The sequence below is a fragment of the Chelonoidis abingdonii genome, chromosome 6 (genome assembly GCF_003597395.2).
Source record: "Chelonoidis abingdonii isolate Lonesome George chromosome 6, CheloAbing_2.0, whole genome shotgun sequence".
NCBI lineage: Eukaryota > Metazoa > Chordata > Testudines > Testudinidae > Chelonoidis > Chelonoidis abingdonii.
Genome location: NC_133774.1, coordinates 34,401,633 through 34,413,544, shown reverse-complemented (window position 1 = coordinate 34,413,544; position 11,912 = coordinate 34,401,633).

The window sequence follows — 11,912 nt, the reverse complement described above, 5'->3', positions numbered from 1 at the left end:
GATTGTACAGGCTGGAGTAATCCAGCCTTGTACATCCATCATAAAAATGTAGAGGCCTAGGCCAAAACAAAAACTTACCTTCTCTTTACCATGATGATTGGAAGGAGAAAAACACAAACAAAAAAATCCAAAACCAAAAAATGTTCCAGGTGAATGATGGTGGGACGTTTTCAAGGCTGCAATTCTTCAGTGCTTTGGTTCCACACTATAAAAAGTGGAAGGAGCTCAAGCTTAGAAATCAGTCCAGGGGACCTAACTCTACTGGAGCATGGCTTTTATAGCAACTGCCTGTAGTGACTATTGCAATTGAGGTTGCAAAACAGTTTTCACTATAGACCCCTATTTTCACTTGCTGGTTCCATTCCCAAACGTTTACATTGAGGGCTGAAGTTTTCTATTCTATGGTCTTCATTCAACGATGAGTTTCCTCTGGAAAAATCTAAACTCTTTTGGGGAGAGTAAAAAGAATACCACTTTTCCCATTGCCCAGATACTAGCGGGGACCAAGAATGTTTTTTTTCCCCACGATTGACTTGACATTTTCTGGCGGATGTAGGCCTGCATTGCTCGAGTCTTTATCACTCTGAGGTCAGGATACTGTAATGCACTCTGAATGGAGCTACTCACTGCGGATGTTTGGAAATAGAGCAAGGAAGAGACAGCCAGAAAACAAACCCATTGGAGAAGCTACAGAAGCACCTTAAGCAGGGGTTGCTGCATTGGGAAAGGAGTAAATGGGTCCCAGCTGGGGCCACCCCATTCCCAGAACTGTGCATTGGAGGACCCCTCCTCCCCTCAGCCATGTGAGCTTTGGGAAAGAAACTGCAGGGAGGAGCTAATCAAAGACTGAAGATGGCAGAGCAGTTGAAGCAGCAATTTAAGCAGGGAATGACATACACTGACAATATTTTTCTCCAGTTTTGACTGACTTTTTCTGCCCTGGTTGCTCCAACTTTTTCCAGCCTCCTTCCTCAATCTTCACTTGCCCCTTATACCATTCTTTCCAAATGCTTTCCTCCGTGCATCGTCGCTTCCTCCACTTGTCATTCCATTTATCTAACACCTCCTAACTAACCCCTCCAAAAGACTGAACTAACATGCTATTTACCATCACCTTGTTCACTTTGCTTGTATGTTCTATATCTTTCCACTATTGTATGTCCACTCTGTTTAAATTTTAAGCTTTTTGGACAGGAACTATCCACTATATTGTGCAGTGTATAGTATAATGGGGGCCCCAATTTTGTTTGTTACTTAGGCACAACCATAACGAACAAGATTAACAACAAGTTGAACAAAGTGGCCACCGACTACTTCTGAGGAGCCTCAGATAAAAAGCACATGACAAAGTTCCAGACACTTCACTGGCTGTAATGTGTGACTGGATGGAATTCAAGGTGTTGGTTTTAACCTATAGTATAAACTCCTCAGTGGTTTGGAATCTAGTTAACAGGAGAAATGGCTTTTCTTTGCATACCACAGGTGTGATCTTTTGGAGTCCTTTGAGTCTAAATGGGAGAGGATGGCTGGCAAAGAATTCTTGGTAAAGGTCCATCAGCTTTGGAACTTGCTCCCATCCATTGCACATCAGAGCCTAGATTCATGAACTGTCTGAGAACACCTTTCTTTGTGGGCATTTGGGAAGGGACGAGGCTTTTATAAAGACTTTCAATAGATAGATTCTGGTTAGGGCTAAAATAAAGCAAATAAAACTTCTCTTTTCTTCACAGGGGTGATTTGGAGAGTCAGAACATGTCTCCACTGCGACAAAAACAAAAAAGAATCATGTTCTTAATGTGGATTGGCTAGCCCACATAGTGAACTCAGGTTAATATAGCAGCGAAGGCACAGCAAATCAGCTTTCAACTTGTGATATCAACTCAAGTTAAGCCTATAGCAGAGCTTGGAGTTGAACTCAAGCAGCTTACCCAAACTAAAAGGCAAGTTGCCCTGTCTTTACTGACATTTTAATCCATGTTAGCTAATGCAGGTTAGCTAAAAACATACTCTTTCCCCCTTTCTCAGTGTAGACATACCCTTAGATAATTTGTAAGTGCTTTGATATCTCTGCATCCAAGGCACAGCCACAGTTTTTGGCCCAGATTGATTCTCAGCTACATCCAATATCTGCTATTTGAAGAGAAAATCAATGTCCATGAGATAATTTCTCTGAAGATGTGGGTCACATCACAAAAGACTGCAAAAATCTCTATTCTAGGTGATCAAGAAAGAGAAAAACAGAACCATTATCAAATTCATGTTCTACTAAGAGCAGTATTTCCTCCCAATGGAAAAAACAAAAAGAACTGAGGTATCAAGATAAAGCAACATAGCAACAACTCTTCGGCATCTTTTATGCACATGATTCCACAACTGGTAAGCTATGGGCAGGGGATAGAAATCCATTCTGTGATACAAATCCTGACTTCTGCAGTGTTGCACAGGTGTAAACTGAATGCAAAATTTGGCCCAATATCAAATTTAACCCATATGCAGTAGTTATTTTATCACTCCACCTAGCAGGAAAACTTCATTGTAGTGCGCTAGAATTCACGTAGCACTCAAAGGTTTGAAACCCCCTGCTTTATTTAGCAATTTAATTTAATTTCTACTCTTAGCATAAGGAGTTAATAGCACAATTCAGCAAGCAGAAAGCCTTTTGGAATTCTGTAGTAGTAAGAACCAGTGTTGTGCTAATTTAGTGATTGTACATATCCCAGCTTGGTAACGGGATCTTAGCAGTAGCTCCAGTAGTAAGTCATGCATATAGATGTTGAAGATACAACCTCAGGAGCTGCTTCAGACTGTGAAGACTACTGTATTCTGTTACAGAGATAGCATACTTTGTACCTGTACAGTCAACAATTATTATGTTCACTATCTTAAGTAAATTCTCAAAGATATATAAAGTTTGGAGCTGGTGAAAAAATTTCCAGAAGATCTTTTTTGTTATCGTTGGAAAATGCCTTTGGGAAACATGTCAGCTTTGACAATTTCATTGTGAAAAGTGTGTTTATTAGGCTTGGAACATTCCCACCCTCTTGGAAGGTTGAAGCTTTCCAACCTTATCAAAATGGAACATTTTGAATGACTTGATTCTGGAAGTTTGAAATTTATAATATAAATAAGATAAAATTTTATATGTCAATTAATGTTTTTTTGGTTTAATTTGCCAAAAGTTTTGTTTTGTGGGAAATTTCAAAGTTCTTTGGTTTTGTCCTAATTCAGAAAGAATATAATTTTTGAAATGTCTACATTTCATGCAGAATAGAAATTACAAGTTTTGACCAGCTCTCCTGATCATCCACAATCACACAAGCTGCCATTACTTATCAAATACATTTGTTTAGAAGTGTCAAGGAACTGCCTTTACCCTTTAACATGCAAGGAACTGGTATATATCATTTACACATAGAATTTCATCAATTTGACAGATTTCTCATAAGCTACTGTAGTTAGATCATACTGGCAGAGCAGTCTGGGGAAGATCAAATTGTCATTATCCATCCTGTACCTGTTCTCTGGACAAATTGAAGACCTGTTTTTCTAGTGTATAAGACAGAAGGTGATGAGTAATTTTGAGTGCCTTAAAGAGGCCCTGTTTTCAGAAAGTGCTGAGCACCCACACCCTCAACATCAGGCCCCCTTATAAGCCGTCAGTCACACAAACTACTATTACTGATCAAATAGATTTGTTTAAGTGACAAGGGACTGTCGGCATTTCCCACGAATTGGCTTTGCACATATAGTTAAAACATGTAATTCCATTATTTAAATATTCCAGGTTACAATATCAAGTGGCTTCCAATTAAGTTTCTTCTAGTAGGTCAAACACTCTCTCAAACACAAATAATTCATAATTATTACTACTTATTAGTTTTGTCAAGAACATCAATCAAGAATCAGTACCCCATTTCTCTAGGTCTTGTAGCAAGAGACAGTAAGAAGATAGTCCCTTCCCTATAAGAAGGAACATGTCAACCAGACAAAAATACTTGGCAAGGATCTATCTATATCATTTATATACCATTTATCCATAACCATGGTGTCAAGGCACCTTATAAGTTAAGACGTCAGATCTCAGTAAGAGATACTATCCATACCAGGAAACCAAGATGAGATCAGCTGGGAAGGCCTAGGTAAAGAGGAGTATTGCAGCTTTGTTCTCTTCTTCAGAGACCAATAAAATAACAGATCAAAAGGTCATAAACTGAATATTTAAAATGGACTTTCATTTCCCACTCCAAACTGCTACATTACTGTTACAGAAATTCCATGCCTGATGGGTAAGGCTATAATAAAAAAATATGGGAGAAAGAGTTCAGCATCCTTCCTACCGCCCACCCTTAGCAAGCTAAGATTCAAATTCAGTTATGACATCTGAAGGAGCAACTCCATTATGTTAGGTCTGGCTTTATGGCATTTATTGAAAATGTGCTTTTTCTGCATCAGCCACAAGATGGGAGTGTTGACTTTTGAAGTTGTGCTGCAATATTTATCCCTCCCTTGCTATACCAGTGAAAGGACTCTGAGAAAGTGTTTTGTTCCCTCTGGTACAAGTCCCCTGCTCCATAAATGAAATTGGAGTTATTTTTAAATAAAACCTAGTATATCCTGAATTAATGAAATAATGCAGAGTCAGTCCATTTCCTACTGTCAGCCTACGGTGCAAATGTCAAATGATAATTAAATGAAGTTAATCCTATTAAATGTCAGATTTCTCCTATAAAATTCTGGCCCAATTTTTATTCAGTTTTGATTTGACACCTTTTCAGATAATGGCTTCCCCTTAGCACTCTCATTTGTCTGTAAGAATCAGTGGAGTAACAGCTCAAACCACTTGACAGTATATTTTCAGGTCAGTAGATGCAATGTGGGTGGAAAGCAGCTTATTTTCTAAAATGCCTAGATCTGGGTAATTTGAGAAGTAATAGATTTCTAATGTGATTAAATTTACAATTCTCAAAATTTTGGGAAAAATGACAAATGTGACATTACAAACAGCATATTCTTCATTAAGGAGTATTGGAGAAAGGTCACTGGGCTTCAGAATAAAGCAATAAAGTCCCACTGGAAACAATACATATAGAAACGTCACCCCACTTCAGAAAACTTACAGAACTGCAACAGGGATGAGCCTAAAACAAAACCACAGATCCTAAAATCCCTGACTGCTGGGGAAGTTTACTTCACAGTCTTGGATTTGAATGCTTTCAAACTCTGGAAAAAGGGGGTGTCTGGATTCAAACTGTGACACAAACATGTTGCTAGGTTCCAAATGTATCATCCCATTCTATCACCAAAATATGTTTCAGGCTGTCCATTGCTTTTCTGAGGGTACGTCTACACTGCACGATTATTTCGAATTAGCTTAAACCGATATTACAAAACAGATCTAATAAAATCGGTTTAGCGCGTCCCCAGTGGGATCACGAAATCGATTGTTTGCGTCCATGGTCCAAAGCTACCATCGATTTCAGGAGCGGTGCACTGTGGGTAGCTGTTCCTCAGCTATCCCATAGTTCCCACTTCCGTGTTGAGAGCACAGTGCCTGATGGGGCAGAAAACACTGCCCCGGGTGGTGCTGGGTACAGCCTCACCCCTCCCTTTGTGAAGGCAGCAGACAACCCTTTGGCGCCTTTTTCGCGGAGTGCATTGAGCAAACGCCATAGCACAGCAATCTTTCCCTTTTTTTTTTCACGTGGTGGTGGGGGGAAATAAACTGAGGAGCTGTTCCCTGAACCACGCCAGACACTGTGTTTGAACCTACAGACATTGGGAGCTCAGCCAAGAATGCAAATAATTTTCAGAGACTGCTGTGGACTGTGGGATAGCTGGAGTCCTCAGTACCCCCTCCCTCCCTTCATGAGCGTCCATTTGAGTCTCTGGCTTCCCGTTACGCTTGTCACGCAGCGCTGTGTATCCTGGAGTTTTTTATTCAAACGCTTTGGCATTTCGTGTTCTGTAACGGAGCTGGATACAACAGATTTGTCTCCCCATACAGCGATCAGACCTAGTATCTCCCGTACGGTCTATGCTGGAGCTCTTTTTCGATTTCAAACTGCATCGCCAGCCGTGCTGATCAGAGCTCCACGCTGGGCAAGCAGGAAATGTAATTCAAAAGTTCGCGGGGCTTTTCCTGTTTACCTGCCCGCTGCATCCGAGTTCAGATTGCTGTCCAGAGCGGTCAGTGCTGCACTCTGGGATGCCGCCCGGAGGCCAATAACGTCGATTTCCGTCCACATGAACCCTAATCCGAGTTATCACTTTCGAATTTAGCGCTACTCCTCTCGTCTGGGAGGAGTTCCGAAATCAATTTAAGGAGCCGTTTAACTCGATATTAATGACGACGTCGTGTGAACGGGTACAGCGTTAAATCGGTATATCGGCCATTAAACTGATTTAAAGTCGCAGTGTAGACCTGGCCTGATTTACGTATTTTTTTCCCTTTGAAGAATCTTTTCCCCCAGGTGCAGAGAGAGGGGAACATTTGCAAAGAAGAACATCCATAAATTCTGTCACCAGTCAATGGGATTTGTATATGTACAGAACCACCTGTAGGCAACTTTAAAAAATTGCACAGAATAAGCAGACACATTTATCTCAAAATAACTGGTGCTAGCAAAATAGGAAATGACTTTTGGCTTAACAGACTACTTCTGAATATTAGGGCAAAACATGAGCATCCAAACAAAATCACTGGATTAGGTCAATGGAAAAATTTAAAAAATTATGATTGGTTACTGCAGTGATTCTCAACTTTTCCAGACTCAGGACCCCTTTCAGGAGTCTGATTTGCCTTGGGTACCCCAAATTTCATGAGGAGTCTGGTGATACCTTAAAGACTAACAGATGTATTTGGGCATAATGCATCTGAAGAAGTGGGTTTTTTACTTATGAAAGTTTATGCCCAAATACATCTGTTAGTCTTTTAAGGTGCCACCAGACTCCTCATTGCTTCTGCGGATACAGACTAACACGGCTACCCCTCTGATACTTGGTATCAAATTTCACCTCACTTGTCTCTGGCTTTGGCTTCAGCCCTGTGTGGTGGAGTTCAGACTTTGTTTTCTGGCCTGGGTCCCAGCAAGTATAATACTGGTCCTGGCAACCTCATTAAAATGAACATGCCCACAGTTTGAGAACTGCTGATATAGTATATAGAACTATATAAACAAGTAATTGTTTGTATGAAATTTTAGTTTGTACTGAATTTGCTAGTGCTTTTTCTGTAGCCTGTTGTAAAACTAGGCAAATATCTAGATGAGTTGACGTACCCCGTGGAAGATGTCGGCATGCCCCCAAGGGTACATGTACCTCTGGTTGAGAACCAGTTGGCTAGTGCCTGTCAGGGTTGGCTACAGCTTGGAAAAGTACTTGTAAAAGCTACTATGATGGTATGTCTACACTATGGGATTATTCCTATTTTACATAAACCGGTTTTGTAAAACAGATTGTACAAAGTTGAGAGCATGCAGCCACACTAAGCACATTAATTCGGCGGTGTGCATCTATGTACTGAGGCTAGCATCAATTTCCAGAGTGTTGCACTGTGGGTGGCTATCCCAAAGCTATCCCATAGTTCCCGCAGTCTCCCCCGCCCATTGGAGTTCTGGGTTGAGATCCCAATGCAAAAACAGTGTCACAGGTGATTCTGGGCAAATGTCATCACTCAATCCTTCCTCTATGAAAGCAACGGCAGACAATCATTTCGCACCCTTTTCCCTGGATTGTGCCCTGGCAGACGCCATAGCATGGCAAACCATGGAGCCCGTTTTGCCTTTGTCACTTGTCACTATATGTGTACTGGATGCTGCTGACAGACGTGGTACTGCAGTGCTACACAGCAGCATTCATTTGCCTTTTGCAAGGTAGCAGAGACGGTTACCATCTCTATTGCACTATCTGCCATGCCATTGTTAATTGGTGATGGATGACAGTTATCAGTCGTTCTGTACCATCTGCTGCTGTCATGGGGTGCTCCTGGCTGCCTCGCTGAGGTCGGCCGGGGCACATGGGACAAAATGGAAATGACTCCTCGGGTCATTCCCTTCTTTATGTTTTTGTCTAAAAATAGACTCAGTCCTGCCTGGAAATATGGGGCAAGTCTACTAGAGACCCAGAGAGCACAGCAGCTCCGTGTCAGAGCCCCAGAGATCCTGAAGAAATGATGGGCTGCATGCCAATTCTAGGGAGTGCCACTGCAACAACCCACTTTGCTTCCTCCACCCCCAGCTCTCCTGGGCTACCATGGCAGTGTCCCCCATTTGTGTGATGAAGTAATAAAGAATGCAGGAATAGAAACACTGACTTTTTAGTGAGATAAAATGAAGGGAAGGAACCTCCAGCTGCTATGAAGTCCAGGCAGGACATTAAAGGGAGAGGCGGAGAGGAGCCCCAGCCTCCCGCTGCTTAGATAGTCCAGGCAGTCAGAATCTTTTCTTTAGACATGAAGGGGGGGGGCTCATGGAGCTCAGCCTCCAGTTGCTATGATGAGGATGGTTACCAGCCGTTCTGTACCATCTGCCGGGAATGACCGGGAGTCATTCCCATTTTTACCCAGCGCGCCTCCGGCCGACTTCACCGAGGCCAGCCAGGAGCACTCACGGGCTGATGATGAGATGGATAGCAGTCATATTGTACCGTCTGCCACCAGGAAGGGGATGCTGGTGTTCAGTGCTGCAGCACGCCATCTACCAGCAGCATGCAGTAGACATAGGGTGACGTTGAAAAAAGGCGAGAAACGTTTTTTTCCTTTTTCTTTTTTTTGGGGGGAAGGGTGTGAATTGACAACATACGCTGAAACACCCGGGAAAATGTTTTTTGACCTTTCAGGCAATGGGAGTTCAGCCAAGAATGCAAATACTTTTCGGAGACTGCGGGGACCGTGGATAGCTGGAGTCCTCAGTCCCCCCTCCTTCCTCCATGCACGTCCATTTGATTCTTTGGCTTTCCGTTACGCTTATCACACAGCACTGTGCTGTGGCCTCTGTCTATCATAGCCTGGAGATTTTTTCAAAGGCTTTGTCATTTTGTCTTCTGTAACGGAGCTCTGATAGAACAGATTTTGTCTCCCCTACAGCGATCAGATCCATTATTTCCCGTACGGTCCATGCTGGAGCTCTTTTTGGATTTGGGACTGCATCCCATGCTGATCAGAGCTCCATGCTAGGCAAACAGGAAATGAAATTCAAAGTTCGTGCGGCTTTTCCTGTCTACCTGGCCGGTGCATCCGAGTTCAGATTGCTTTCCAGCGCAGTCACAAGGTGCACTGTGGGATAACCGCCTGGAGGCCAATACCATCGACTTGCAGCCACACTAACCTCTAATCCGACATGCCAATACCAATTTCAGCGCTATTCCTCTCGTCAGGGAGGAGTACAGAAATCAGTTTAAAGAGCCCCTTTATAGCAATATAAAGGGCCTCGTTGTGTTGGATGGGTGCAGGGTTAAATCGGTTTAACGCTGCTAAATTTGGTTTAAAAGTGTAGTGTAGACCAGGCCTCATTTACAAATGGCTGGGTTTTCAAAAGAGTTCAGCTCCCATTTCGGCACATAAATGAAGCGACCACATTTTCAAAAAGCACTCAGCACCCAACACTTACCTTGAGAAAATCATTCCCATTTCAACCCAGGGTATGTCTACGCTGCAGTTGGAGGTGTGATTGCAACTTGGGCAGATATGTATGTTATCTTTAATCTAGCTAGAGCAGCTAAAAGTAGCAGCAGCACAAACTAGTGATGCGAGTATATACTCAGGATTCTGGGTAAGCTTGTACATTTTGTGCTGAAGCCACATCCTTGCTGTTATTTTTAGCCATACTAGCTAGTTTAAAGCTTCATAAGACCAACCGTATTGGGTCAGACCAATGGTCTGTCTAGCTCAGCATCCTGTCTTCTGGCAATGGCTGGAGCCAGATGATTTAGAGGGAATGAACAGAATAGGGCAATTGTTGTAAACGTCTGTCCCAAATCTGGACTTTAGCGTACAAAATCTGGGTGCTTACTGTGAACCTCCCCCAAGCTTATACCCAGCTTGGATCTTATCTCGCTGCACCAGCCGAAGTTTTCCAGGGTTTCGGCCCTCGGGTTCCCCAAACCTTTCCTTGGGGGACCCCTCCAAGACCCAGAGCCCCTGGGTCTCCTGTATCTCATCCCCCAGCTTCCCCCTTTTCCGGGGTTAGCCGTGCGATGCTGTCCTATTCCCTTTGAATACAACCAGAGAGGCAATCTAGCTTCCCCGAGGCTATGCATTCAAACCTAGTCAGCTCACACAAGAGATTTCACCCTCCCTTGTCCCGTAGCCTTTTCCCACCCTGGGACAATAGGAAAGTAAGACACAGAGCTTGGGCTTTTCCCTCCCCCCCTAGCCTGGCACAGAAATTCCTCTCCCCTCTGCCTCACTAGAAAAGAAACTCCCACAAGTTTAAAAAGAAACTTTATATAAAAAGAAAGAAAATACAGAAAATAATACTGCATTAAGAAACTCAATACAGGAATATGGCTTGTAAGAAATAGGAATAAACAGCCTGGTTTAAAAGATAGCCCAATTAAACCAGTCCAGCAATCAACACCCATGTAAATACAACTCCAAGCACATCACACCGATTACTTTGGTTCCTTTGTACTCACTCTTATAGTAGCATATTTGAAAGAAGATGGAGTTAGAAGAAAAGCTTGTTTACTCACAGCTGAGGAAAAACAAAAAGACCCCGAGTTTCCAGTTCCCTCCAGACTTTAAAAAAATCCAGGTCTCTGATTGGTCCTCTGGTCAGGTGTTTGGTTCCCCTTTGTTCACCCTTATTGGTAAAAGAAATTTACCCTTACCTATCTACTTATGACACCACCCACTCCCAGCTTCTAGCAATCAGAGTTTAGAGACACCCAGAGCATTGGGTTGTGTCCTTGACCATCTTAACTAATAGCCATTGATAGAACTACCCCATGAACTTTTCTAATTCTTTTTGAACCCAGATTATAGTTTTGCCCTTTACAACATCCCCCGCCAATGAGTTCCACAGGTTGAGTGCATGTTGTGTGAAGTAGTACTTCCTGAAACCTGCTGCCTATTATTGTCATTCGGTGACCCCTGGTTTCTTGTGTTATGTGAAGAGGTAAATAATACTTCCTTATTCACTTTCTGCCCACCACTCATGTTTTTATAGACTATCATAGCCTCCCTTAGTTGTCTCTTTTCTAAGATGAATAGACCAATCTTTTAACTCACATTTTATGGCAGCTGTTCCATACCTTAATAATTTTGGTTGCCCTTTTTTTGTACCTTTTCCAATTCTAATATACTGTTTTTTGAGATGGAACAATGAGAAACTGCATGCCATATTCAAGGTGTGGTGTATCACGGATTTTATGTGGTGGCATTATGATATTTCTGTCATATCGATGCATTTCCTTATGGTTGCTAACATTGTTAGCTTTTCTGACTGCTGCTCCACATTGAGCAGATGTTTTCAGAGAACTATCCATGATGACTCCAGGATCTTTCCTGAATTTAAACAGCTAATTTAGACCCATTATTTTGTATGCATATTTGGGATTATGCATTCCAATGTGTATTACTTTGCTTTTATCAATCTTCAATTTCATTTTGCAGTCAGTTTTGGTCTTAAAATATCCTGAACAATTTGTACTGTCTGCAAACTTTCCGCACCTCCACTGTTTACCGCCCGTTTCTTGGTCATTTATTAATATTTTGTCCAGCACAAGTCCCAGTACAGATACTTGGGGGACTCCGCTGTTTACCTTTCTCCACTGTGAAACCTGACCATTTATTCCTACCCTTTGTTTCCTGTCTTTTAACCAGTTACTGATCCATGAGAGGCCCTTCCCTCTCATCCCATGACCGCTTACTTTTCTTAAGAGGCTTTGGTAAGACTAATAGATTTGTAAGGTCA